Source organism: Canis lupus, chromosome X (assembly GCF_011100685.1).
Source record: "Canis lupus familiaris isolate Mischka breed German Shepherd chromosome X, alternate assembly UU_Cfam_GSD_1.0, whole genome shotgun sequence".
Lineage (NCBI taxonomy): Eukaryota > Metazoa > Chordata > Mammalia > Carnivora > Canidae > Canis > Canis lupus.
The window spans coordinates 80,468,517-80,481,380 of record NC_049260.1 but is presented as its reverse complement, the minus strand read 5'-3'; the positions used below and the strand labels follow the sequence as shown (position 1 = coordinate 80,481,380).

Genomic DNA, 12,864 nt, shown 5'->3' with positions numbered 1-12,864 from the left:
CTAATGTCTATATTTCACCCAACAGTCCCTTAAGAAATCTTGGCTTGTTCTGTCATACACCTCAAAACCTTGCCACCTTTACTCATTACTCAACCTCAAAGCCATTTCCACATTATTTATTCTTTGTTATAATTTCACTCTACTTCCAGAACCCAAATCTGTGTTAGTGTGCTAGGTCTATCATTACAAAGTATCACACTGGGGAGCTTAAAGAACAGAAATGTATTGTCTTACATTTCTAGAAGCTAGAATTCCAAATCAGTAGCTGCGGGTCATGCTGATTCCTTCTGAGATGTGTAAGGGAAGGTGTACTCCTGGTCTAGTCCCTAAACTCTTACACGATTGATTTCTCCCATCGTCTTTTCATGTTGTCTTCCCCATGCGCATGTCTCTGAGCCCGTTTTCCCTTTTTATATAGAAAACAATCATTTTGGGTTAGGGCCCATGTTAATATATTTTAACTTGATTGCCTCATTATGGACCCTATCTCCAAATATCCTATTTGAGGTATTGAGAGTTAGGACTACATGGTATGAAGTTAGGACAACATGATTCAAACCCTGAGATATGAAACCAGAGCTATACATGGGCAATTGTGCTACCTCTTCCATGATACTGATTATATGGGCTCCCCTTAGAGAACAAAGGTGACCTCATTCACCCTTCTTTTACTCAAGGCTCTTTGAATGCCACTTAATTTTATTGTATTTTAATTTTTCTATCTTTTTATCATGGTGAAAAGATACTTGATTTCAATCCTTAGAAACTGATTAGGATTTCCTTTAGGGACTAATATTTGGTCAATATTTTAAGAAAGGCATTTGTACTTTTAAAATAATTAGTAAATGCCCCTATGAAAGATGATACTTTCAACTAAACAAAGAGATAAATCTGGAAAATCTACAAAATTGAATGCTATTTTTTTTTGGCTGGGTACAGTAACCTTATTGATGGTACATGACAAGGTAGGGCTCCCCAAGCCCCTCCCCTTCCTCGGGGTCTAGGATGTAAATTGGAGGTCAGGAGATTCTCAGTGTGTTGGGAGATTAAGTTGGGGCAGGGACTCCCCAGCAGCTGAGGGCCTCTCTCTTCCTCTTGTTCTTGCTGGGGCTGGTGGTCCAGGAGGCTCTTACTCCTTGGAGGCCCTGTGGACCATGAGGTCCACCACCCGGTGGCTGTAGCCGAATTCATTATCATACCAGGAAATGAGCTTGACGAAGTGGTCATTGAGGGCAATGCCAGCCCCGGCGTCGAAGGTGGAAGAGTGGGTGTCTCTGTTGAAGTCACAGGAGACAACCTGGTCCTCAGTGTAGCCCCGGATGCCCTTGAGGGGGCCCTCTGATGCCTGCTTCACTACCTTCTTGATGTCATCATATTTGGCAGCTTTCTCCAGGCGGCAGGTCAGATCCACAACTGACACATTGGGGGTGGGGACACGGAAGGCCATGCCAGTGAGCTTCCCGTTCAGCTCAGGGATGACCTTGCCCACAGCCTTTGTGGCGCCAGTGGAAACAAGGATGATGTTCTGGGCAGCCCCTCGGCCGTCACGCCACAGCTTCCCAGAGGGACCGTCCATGGTCTTCTGGGTGGCAGTGATGGCATGGACGGTGGTCATGAGGCCCTCCATGATGCCGAAGTGGTCATGGATGACTGGCTAGAGGAGCCAAGCAGTTGGTGATGCAGGAGGCATTGCTGACAATCTTGAGGAAGTTGTCATACTTCTCATGGTTCACACCCATCACAAACATGGGGGCATCAACAGAAGGAGCAGAGATGATGACTCTCTTGGCCCCGCCCTTCAAGTGAGCCCCAGCCTTCTCCATGGTGGTGAAGACCCCAGTGGACTCCACAACATACTCAGCACCAGCATCACCCCATTTGATGTTGGCAGGATCTCGCTCCTGGAAGATGAAGATGGACTTCCTGTTGATGACAAGTTTCTCGTTCTCAGCCTTGACTGTGCCATGGAATTTGCTGTGGGTAGAATCATACTGGAACATGTACACCATGTAGTTGAGATCAATGAAGGGGTCATTGATGGCGACAATATCCACTTTGCCAGAGTTAAAAGCAGCCCTGGTGAGCAGGCGTCCAATACGGCCAAATCCGTTCACTCCGACCTTCACCATCGTGTCTCAGGGACGCGGCTGGCACTGCACCAGAAGATGCAGTTGTCTGTTGAAAGGGGAGGAGCAGAGAGCTGAAAGCTATTTTTATCTGTAATTTCAGAAATTACATAGGTACATGAGTAAAACAACATTGTATAGCACCACATAGACTATTAAAGACTGGGATTGCAAGGGTGAGTGACAGATATGAAATCCAAGGGATAGTGAGGAAAAATGGGTGTTGATGTTGAAGACAAGAGGAGGAAGTGAGTACATTTGATTACTTCAAAAGAAGATTGAGGACAAAGAGCATATGGTGAGCATTCATTCTCTAATGGTGTGTTTAATAATTCTCTAATGGTGTGGTTAAGAGTAAAGATTAATTGAGAAATGGATTTATTGCTTAAATAACAAATGATAAGCAATAATCCTGGGGGAATAATAAGTCAAATGTACCCACTCAGACTTACTCAGCATTATCCTTGTTAGAGAATTCATTGAAAAACTGAAGGGAGAACCCAAACTCAGTACAGAAATTGCTAAATCTAAAAGTTCAGCCTATTTCAGGCTCATTAGTAACTGGAGTTCCTATTCTAGGTTGCTCAGATTTATCTGATTCTATTCCTTCCGAGTCTGTAATCTTTCCAGATTTATCTGATTCTATTCCTTCTGAGTCTGTAATCTTTCCTGAGGATAATAAAAACTTTCATGACTAGCACATTGGCATCATGAGGATGGTCGAGGCATTCAGTCAAAGCAACTCAAGCCACACTCAGCTCTGAGTAAGCCAGTCAAAGATGTGCAGCAACTGACTTAACCATGGGCCCAATGCACAGTTAGGTGTGTCAGGCCAAACTAGTAAGAGTCTTGCTAGGTACTCAGTCTCAAAAATGGAAGAGGATCTCATATTATACTTTACTTGCTGCTTGCTTTTTTGTTTGATTAGTTGTATGCTTTTAATCATGATAAGAAGGATATGAGTCCAGACCTGTGAGTGGAAACCTCCTGTCACTTCGATCAAGTCAGAGAAGAGTTGTACAACTTAATAGTATTAAAATGACTTTCCTTGATGGTGGCCACATATTTTAACTTAGACTATTTGAATGTTCAGGTTTTTCTATTTTTACCTTTAGCCACATTGGCTGACAAAATACGACCCATCACGTTAAATATTCAGCTTTGCATGATGTGGTGCTTGAATGACTACATTCTGTGTGAAAACTGTACTTTTTTCCATTGAGAATAGGAGATGCCAAGGAAAATTCTATTCCCAGTCCTAGGCTCTGAGTGAAAGCAAAAAGTCTCTGAGGATTTGCAATCTCATGAGTGTTATAGTGAAACCCTGTGGTTCAAATTAACAGTATCAGCATGATCCAAATAATACCTGGTGGCAACCCAATCTAAATGGCAGCTGTATAATAGTCCTTTCTGGAAGAGCTTAATCTTAATTAAGGCTTTTGCAAGATTGCTGCAGATAAACTCCTTCAATATAAGCACACAATCCAAAAACAAGCCTCTATCAGCAAAATAGAACAAGAAATCAGAATGGAAGCCACTACAGAATTATTAACAAATACCAATATAAAAAAATAAATGTGTTTGATGTGTGTGTGTGTGTGTGTGTGTGTGACAGAACGTATAAGGAAGCAATAGTTCATTATCAAAGTGCTAAATGAGTTTTCTCGACTTAACCATTGTAATCACTAGAAGAAAAGATTAAAGAAATTTATACAACAAAGGAGATGCCTGGATAGAGAATTGGTGAAGTAGAACACAAGTGAAAGAAATAATACAGAATACCTCTAGAAGGATAAAGAAAAAAATAGGAAGAAAGAGAGGCAAAGAGACTTAAGGAATATAGTAAGTCATTATTCAGTACATCTCATAGGTACTCCAGAAGCAGAAACATGGGTGGATTTTGGAAAAATAGTAGTCAAATGAAAATTTCTGGTAATAGCCCTGAATTTAGGGAAGCCATGACACCATGGATTCAGGAAGCCCATGTTGAATACATTGTAGTGAAGCTATGATATAAGCATAGAGAGCACAATAGCAGACAAAAGGACATGGTAACTAAAAATGGAAAACAAAATAGTGTGACAGGATCCCTCTTTTCATCAATAAATGGAAGCCAAATGCAAGTGCTGTTTCCTACCTGGCCAGAGTATCATTTGATAATGAACTTATGATAAACATGAATATGGACCACCCAGAACCCCCTTCCAAAGACAGACTTTCTCCTTCAGCTTCTGAGAGTTCAGTCAGCTGGCAGTCCTCAGCCATTAGCCCTTTTAGTCATTACCTCAGCTACAGAGACCTGGTATGCCCAAGCTTGGGGACTTCCTCTGATAGCCACATCCAGTTTTGACCAAGGAAGGTTGATTAATATTTGTCTGATCTTTTCCTCAGTTATTAATCCTGATTAATTGACCTGCACACTGAATACTGTTTCAGTGTTGGCTCATTTAAGATCTTAGCTCTGAAATATAGACGCATGAGCTCTGAAATATAGACGCATGAGAAGTCATAACTTGTAGGGTTTTCACCAACTGACCCATATTAAGGGAATATATCAATGTTATTTGGAAGTTGGAAGATGATTTGAGATGCAAATAGAAATGGTAATAGAATGAATTAGTTAATAGGGGTAAATAACAAATAGTACCTATATAAATTAGTGGTAATCACAATTATAGCTACATTAGTAATCGGAGTACACAAGCCATTACTAAATATTGCCAATATTCATCACTTGAATGATTGGCGTGTGCAATGAGAGCAGGTCCTAACCCACTCTCCATTGGCTTCTCCAATAAAGGGCTTAGAACCACTGTGTCAGAGCCATTGGCTCAGAGTTGGAAGATGACCTAGGATAATCCAGTAAGAACATTCCTGGGATATCACCTGTGGAGATGGAGGAGGAAATTGGTGTGGTACTTTCCCTGACTTTTGTTTGCTAGCTTCATTGTAACCAGGATGACTTAATGATAGGAGTTCAGAGAAACTGACATGTTTCTTGAATCTTTCATCAAATTAAGGAAGGTTTGATTGTTAATATCTCAAATGTGATATTTGTATCCTCATTTGTAAATGGGAGCGTTCAGAAATCTGCTCAGTAAGATTTCTTTGCTCCTTTCATCATATTTTAATTTCTAGTAATAAAAATGACATATTTTCCTTTCATAATTGGGTTCCTTTTTATTAGCAGTAGCATCTGCTGTTCTTAAAGCTCTTACAGAAAACACCCTGGGAAGCCTTGTCATATTTACCAAGTGACTTAATTTGTATCATGTTAATTATTGCTGCTTCAAAATGCCCATGTTTGTCAATATGACTTACAGGTATTTTTCAAGGTTCAAGTATATTGTTCTAATATATATTATGTTATGTAAAAAATAATTTTTCAGTTTTAAAATTTCAATGTACTTCATTTAAAAAATTTAATTACAGTACAGTTAATATACAGTGTTATATTAGTTTCAGGCATGCAATATAGTTATTCAATAATTACATACAATACTCAGTGTATATCATAAGTGCACTAAATAATCCCCATCACCTATTTCATACATCTCCCCTCCCACCTCCTCTCTGGTAACTATCAGTTTCTTCTCAATAGTTAAGAGGCTGTTTCTTGGCTTGTTTCTCTCTTTTCTTTCCTTTCCTCCTTTTCTTTGTTTCCTAAATTTCACAAATGAGTGGAATCATATAGTGTTTGTCTTTCACGGACTTATTTCATTTAGCCTTATACATATAGTTCCATCTATTTCATTGCAAATGGAAAGATTTCATTCTTTTTATGGCTTAATAATATTCCATTGTGTGTGTGTGTGTGTGTGTGTGCATGTGTAGGTACCATATCTTCTTTTTCTATTCATAAACCGACGAGCACTTGAGCTTCTTCCATATCTTGGCTATTGTAAATAATGCTGCTGTAAACATATGGTATGTGTATCCCTTTAAATTACTGTTTTTATATTCTTTGGAAAATAGCCAGTAGTGTGATTACTGGAACAAAGTGTAGTTCTATTTCTTACTTTTTAAGGAAACTCCATACTGTTTTTCACAGTTGCTGTACCAGTTTGCATTTCCCATCAACAGTGCAGGAAGGTTCCTTTTCCTCCACACCCTTGTGAACACATATTCTTTCTTGTTTTTCTGTTTTTTTGCCATTCTGAAAGGTGAGTTGATACCTCATTGTAGATTTGATTTACATTTCCCTGATGATGAGTGATGTTGAACATCTTTTCATGTGTCTGTTGTCATGTGTATGTCTTTGGAGAAATGTCTGTTCAGGTCTTCTATTTTTTTAATTGGATTATTTGTGGGCTTTTTATGATAAGGTATATAAGTTTTTTATATCGGGTATGTCATTTGCAGATTTTCTTCTACCATTCACTAAGTTGCTGTTTAGTTTTGTTGATTGTTTCATTCCCTCTACAGAAACTTTTTATTTTGCTGTGTTCCCAATAGTTTATTTTTGTTTCTGATTGCCTTGCCTCAGGAGACATGTATAATAAAATGTGCCTATGGCTGATGTCAGAAAAATTACTGCCTGTGTAATCTTCTAGAATAATTCTTTCAAATCTCACTTTTAGGCCTTTAATCCATTTTGTTTATGTGTAAGAAAATGGTCCAGTTTCATTATTTTGCATGTAGCAGACTAGTTTTGCCAGCATCGTTTGTTGAAGAGACTTTTTCCTATTGAACATTCTTTCCTCCTTTGTAGATTAGTCGACCACATAACTGTTTGCCAGCATCGTTTGTTGAAGAGACTTTTTCCTATTGAACATTCTTTCCTCCTTTGTAGATTAGTCGACCACATAACTGTAGGATTATTTCTGGTGATTCTATCCTGCTCCATTAATCTATGTATCTATTTTTGTGCCAGTACCATACTATTTTGTTTACTACAGCTTTGTAATATAGCTTGAAGTCTGGAATTGTGATATCTTTAGTTTTGCTTTTCTTTTTCAAATAGCTTTAGTAACTCACGATCTTTTGCAGATATATACGAATTTTAGGATTTTCTGTTCTAGTTCTGTGTAAAACAGTTGATATTTTGATAGGAATTGCATTGAATGTGTAGATTGCTGTATATAGTACAGACATTTTAAAAATACTCGTTATTCCAAGTCATAAAAATGGAATATCTTTCCATGTCTTTTTGTTGTCTTCAGTTTTGTTCATCACTGTTTTATACCTCTCAGAATATAAGACGTTTACCTTATTTGGTTAAGTTTATTCCTAGGTATCATCAGTTTTAGTACTATTATGAATAGGATTATTTTTCCTTAATTTACCTTTCTACTACTTCATTATTAGTGTATAGAAATGCAACACACTTTTGCACAATGATTTTGATCCTACAATTTACCAAATTCATTTATCATTTCTAGCAATTTTTTGGTGAAGTCTTTAGGATATTATTTTGTATTATTTAAATTCAATTAGCCAATATAATGTACATTATCAGTTTCAGATGTAATGTTTTCTATATAGAGTATCATGTCATCTGCAAGTAGTGAAAGTTTTACTTCTACCTTAACTTGGCTGCGTTTTATTTCTTTTTGTTGTCTAATTGCTGCAGCTAGGACTTTAGTACTAGGTTGAATAAAAGTGGTGAGGATGGACATCCTTGTTTTCTTCCTTGTGTTAAAGGAAAAGCACTCAGTTGTCCAGCTTTAAGAATGATTTTAGGGGATCCCTGGGTGGCTCAGCGGTTTGGCGCTGCCTTTGGCCCAGGGAGTGGTCCTGGAGTTCCGGGATCGAGTCCTGTGTCGGGCTCCCTCATAGCATGGAGCCTGCTTCTCCCTCTGCCTCTCTCTCTCTCTCTCTCTCTCTCTCTATTTCTCTATCATGAATAAATAAATAAAATCTTTTAAAAAAGAATGATTTTAGCTGTGAGTTTTTCATATATGGCCTTTATTATGTTGAGTTATGTATCCTGTAGACCCACTTTGTGGAACGAATGTATTTTGTCATATGTTTGAGATGATTATATGGTTTTTATCCTTCCTCTTATTAATGTGGTATATCACATTGATTGATTTGCAAACAATGTACCACCTTTGCTTCATCCCACTTTATCATGGGATACATCCCACTTTACCATGGTGAATGGTCCTTTTAATGTACTGTTGAATTAATTTGCTAATATTTTGTTTGAGGATTTTTGCATCTATGTTCATCAGATATATCGGCCTACGGTTATGGGGTTGTTTGTAGTGTTTTTGTCTGGCTTTGGTAATCAGAGTAATGCTGGCCTCAATAAATGGATTTGGAAGTTTTCCTTTCCCTTCTATTTTTGTTGGAATAGCTTGAGAAGAATAAGTATTAACTCTTTTTTAAATGTTTGGTAGAATTTTCCTGTGAAGCCATCTGGTTCTGGACTTTCATGTGGAGAATTTTCTCATTACTGACTCAATTTTGTTACTAGTAATCAGTCTGTTTAAATTTCCTATTTCTTCCTTATTCAGTTTTGGGAGATTGCATGTTTCTAGGAAATCATCCATTTCTTCTAAGTTGTCCAAATTGTTGCCATACAAGTTTTCATAAAATTCTCTTATAATTCTTTGCATCTCTATGGTGGTGGTTGTTATTTTTCCTCCTTCATTTTTTATTTTATTTAGTTGAGTCCTCTCTTCTCTTCATGATGCATCTGGCAAAAAGTCAACAATTTTGATCATCTTTTTGAAGAACCAGGTCTTGGTTTCATTGATCATTTCTAGTGAGTTTTTAGTCTCTATTTCAGTTAGGTCCACTCTAATCTTTATTATTGCCTCCCCTCTACTAGCTTTGGCCTCCATTTGTTCTTTTTTTTTCTAGTTCTTTTAGGAATCAGGTTAGGTTATTTAATATTTTTCTTGTTTCTTGAAATAGGCCTATATTGCTATAAATGTCCCTTTAGGACTGCTTTTGCTGGGTGGTCCAAATTTTGGATCATTGTGTTTTCATTTTCATTTGTCTCTATGTATGTTTAAATTTTCTCTTTGACTTCTTTGTTGACACATGGGTTGTTTGATAGCATGTTGTTTAGCCTCCACGTGTTTGGGCTTTTCCCAGTTTTTTCTTGTATTTGATTTCTAGTTTCATAGTGTCATAATTGGAACAGATGCTTGATATGATTTCAGCTTTGTTTTTTTTTAAAGATTTTATTTATTTATATGACAGAGAAAGCAAGCGAGCACGCACAAGCAGGGGGAGTGGCAGAAGGAGAGGGAGAAGTGGGCTCGCCATGCAACAGGGAGCCCAGTGCGAGGCTCCGTCACTGGACCCTGGGATCATGACCTGAGTAGAAGGCAGATACATAACTGACTGAGCCACCGCACCCCTCAGCTTTCTTAAATTTATTAAAACTTGTTATCCTAGCAAAAGATTTATGTCCACTTGAAAGTAGTGTGTATTCTGCTATTTGGGATGGAATGTGATGCATAGATCTGTTGGGTCCATCAGATCTAAAGTGTCATTCAAAGCCACTGTTTCTGTGATGATATTTTGTCTGATTATCCATCCATTGATGGAAGTACAGTGTTAAAGTCCCTTACTATAATTTTATTACGTCAATTTTTCCCTTTATGTCTCTTTGCTACTTTTTCCCTTTTTAATTACTATGTGTCTTGGTGTGGAACTCCTTGGGTTCATATTGTTAGGGCTCTCTGTGATTCCTGTACCTTGATGTATTTTTCCTTTCCCAGATTTGGGAAGTTTGGGGCTATTCTTTCTTCAAATAATATTTTCCCCATCCTCTCTCTCCTCCCCTTCTGGGATTTATAAAATACAAAAGTTATCGTGCTTAATTAAGTTTCCAGAGCTCCCTTGGGTTATAATCATTTTTTATTATTGTGTGCTCTTTTTGCTCTTTGGCTTGGTTCCTTTCCATTACCCTGTCTTCCAGATCACTCATCCATTCTTCTGCACCCTCTAACCTGCTGTTGATATCCTTTAGTGTATTTTTTCACTTCAGTTATTACATACTCAGCTCTGACTGGTTCTTTTTTTTTTTTTAGTTTCTCAGTCTCTTTTCTAAAGTTCTCACTGAGTTCATCCCTCTTTTCTCAGGTACAGTGAGTATCTTTATGAGCACTATCTTGAACTCTATCAGGCATATTGCTTATCTGTTTTGTTTAGCTCTTTCACTGTCACTTTGTATTGTCCTTTCACTTGGAACATATTGCTCTATTTTGTCTAACTCTCTGTGGTTGTTTCTGTGTATTAGGGAGATGAGGCACATCTCCTGGTCTCAAAAGTAGTGGCCTCATGTAGAACAGGTCCTGTTGTTCCCTATAGCACAACCTCCCGAATCACCAGAACTAGGAACACCTGGGTACACCCTGTGTAGGCTGCATGCACCCTCTTGTTGTGCGTGGGCTGTGATTACCTTCAGTCTAGCCAGTTGCAATGAGTTGCATTGCCTGTTGTGGATACATGGGGCAGGGTTTGCTCCCTGTGCTATCAAGAGATCTGGCTGGAAAACTATGAGTTCACTGGGGTGTGGGGTTTTCTCACCCTGTCTCCTGGGCCAGAATCACCTTAGTTTGGTGCTAGTCCTGGCTAGGGCTGCCTTCAGTGTATGGCAGGGGCAGGAGCCACATTGAAGGGATGCCTGATGAGGAGGCTGGGTTGAGTGGGAATGTTGGGGCAGGGAATGCCATGCTAGCAAGGTAGATGGAGAGGGTTAGAACTGGCTCCTGCAAGTGTCTGGCTACCTAGGCTGAGGGAGGGGAAGAAATACAGCACCCACCAGCACTTTAGTTCCTGGGGAAATCTCTCTTGCAGATCCCTGCCCCTCTGGCACATGTTCTGAGATTTGACAATAATTCCTCACCATATGTTCTGGGTACTTTTCAAACTACTGCTTCTGTGCTGCGTCTCATGCTGAGTTATTTGGTATACTGGGTCTTTAAGGGTGGAGACTCAGTTGCCTATCACCCTTTGACTCTCTCCAAGTTAAGTCCTCCTGATTTTTAATGCTTTTGGAGTTAACCCCCGCTGGTTGTCAAAGCCAGACATGATGGGGTCTTGTCTTCCTAGTGAGGGTCTCCAGTGCCAGAAGTACTTGATGTGGGGTCTGGTCCTCTCACTTTTCTGCACTTCTAATGTGCCTCCCATTGGTGGTTCGTCACACCAAGGATTTGGTTTCTGACTGCATCTCCATCTGACCTACCCTTTTATAATGTGGTCTTCTCCCTATGACTAGCTGTGGAAGATCTTTCTACAAGTCTTCAGGTCATTTACAGAGTCAGTTGCATGGGAGTACTTGTCTCACTGTGTCCATGGGATGTGATGAGCTCAAGATCCTCCTACTCCACCATCTTAGACCACAGTCCCAAGGCCCATTTTTATGCAGTGGATCGGGGATTGACAGACTGTGCAAAAGTGCTTTTCCCAACAATTACATTGACTGATTTTCATATTTTAATTGATATTTTATTCTTGGGATAAATTCCACAGAGTCATGATAAAGGATTATTTTTTATGTTGCTGAGTTAGCAGTGCTAATATTTTCTTGACAATTTTTGTATAAATATTTGTAAAGAATTTTGATCTGTGAGGGTTTTTCTTTTTTCTTGTCATCACGTTGTCTCTATGAGTGCCAGGGTAGTACTGGACTTATTGTATGAATTGGGAAGTGTTTCTTCCTCAACTATCTTTTGGAAGAGTTTTTTAAAAGACGGATGTTAAATCCCCTTTAAATGTAGTGTACAATTCTTTCTTAACCATAGGAAACAAACTGAGGGTCTCGGGAGGGGAGGGGGGTGTGGCAATGGGGTAACAGGGTGACTGACATATAGGAGGACATGTAATGAGCAGTGGGTGTTATGTACAACCGATGAATCACTGAACTCTACCTCTGAAACTAATAATACATTATATGTTAATTAATTGAATTTAAATACAAAAGAATGTAGAGTAGCCCAGTGAAGCCATCTGGTCCTGGGCTTTTGGGTGGGGGTGGGGGTGGGGGGTGGGTAATTATTTCATTAGCAAGTGAATATCTTGTTATAAGTCAATTCGGAGTTCCCATTTCTTTTTGAGTCCATCTCATTGCTTTGTGTCATTCCAGTAATTTGTACATTTCATATAGATTATCTAATTTGTTGGCATATGCATTTTCATAGTACTACCTTATAATCCCTCTTAATTTTGTAGCACTGGGAGTATCAAAAAATAAAACTCAACTGAGTGAATTTTAAAGAGCTTATCGTCTTTATTCAATGATTCATGAGTCAGGCAGGATTCAGTGGAGCAGATAGAAAGCAGCTCCAAGGAACTGTGCAAACTGAAAGAGTTTTATAAGCAGAGGGGGGCAGGACCAAAGGAGTTAGACCAGGAAGAAGTGGATTGCTTGTGGCAAGGTCATTGTTCTTTTCGAGATGGCAGGAAGGTTACCTAACTAGTGCTGATTAGGTGATCCCTGATGGACTGGTTTAAGTTTCCATTTCTAAGAGAGCTGAAGCTGTAATTAAGTCTTGGATTCATGATGTGGGGCTTAGCAGAAATGACTCTTTGGGTCTGTTGTCTTATCTTTAAAAATATCCCTTCTTTCTCCAGTTTCCCTTGGTCAATCTAGTTAAAGGCCTGCAACATTGTTTAATTTACTTATAAAAAAGCTTTAGGTTATTGATTCCCTCTATTCTTATTCTATGCTCTATTTTACTTATTACTACTTTTATCTTTATTTGTACTCCATAAGGGTGATATCTTGTATTTTCCTTTTCATCCATATCAGAGTATTTTCTAATTTCTATTGTGA

The 12,864-nt window shown here is 38.8% G+C and overlaps 1 pseudogene; it reads right to left on the bottom strand.

Moving 5' to 3' along the window:
• Positions 1–1,114: 1,114 nt before the first annotated feature.
• LOC106558453 lies at positions 1,115–2,141 on the bottom strand (annotated as a pseudogene).
• Positions 2,142–12,864: the final 10,723 nt, after the last annotated feature.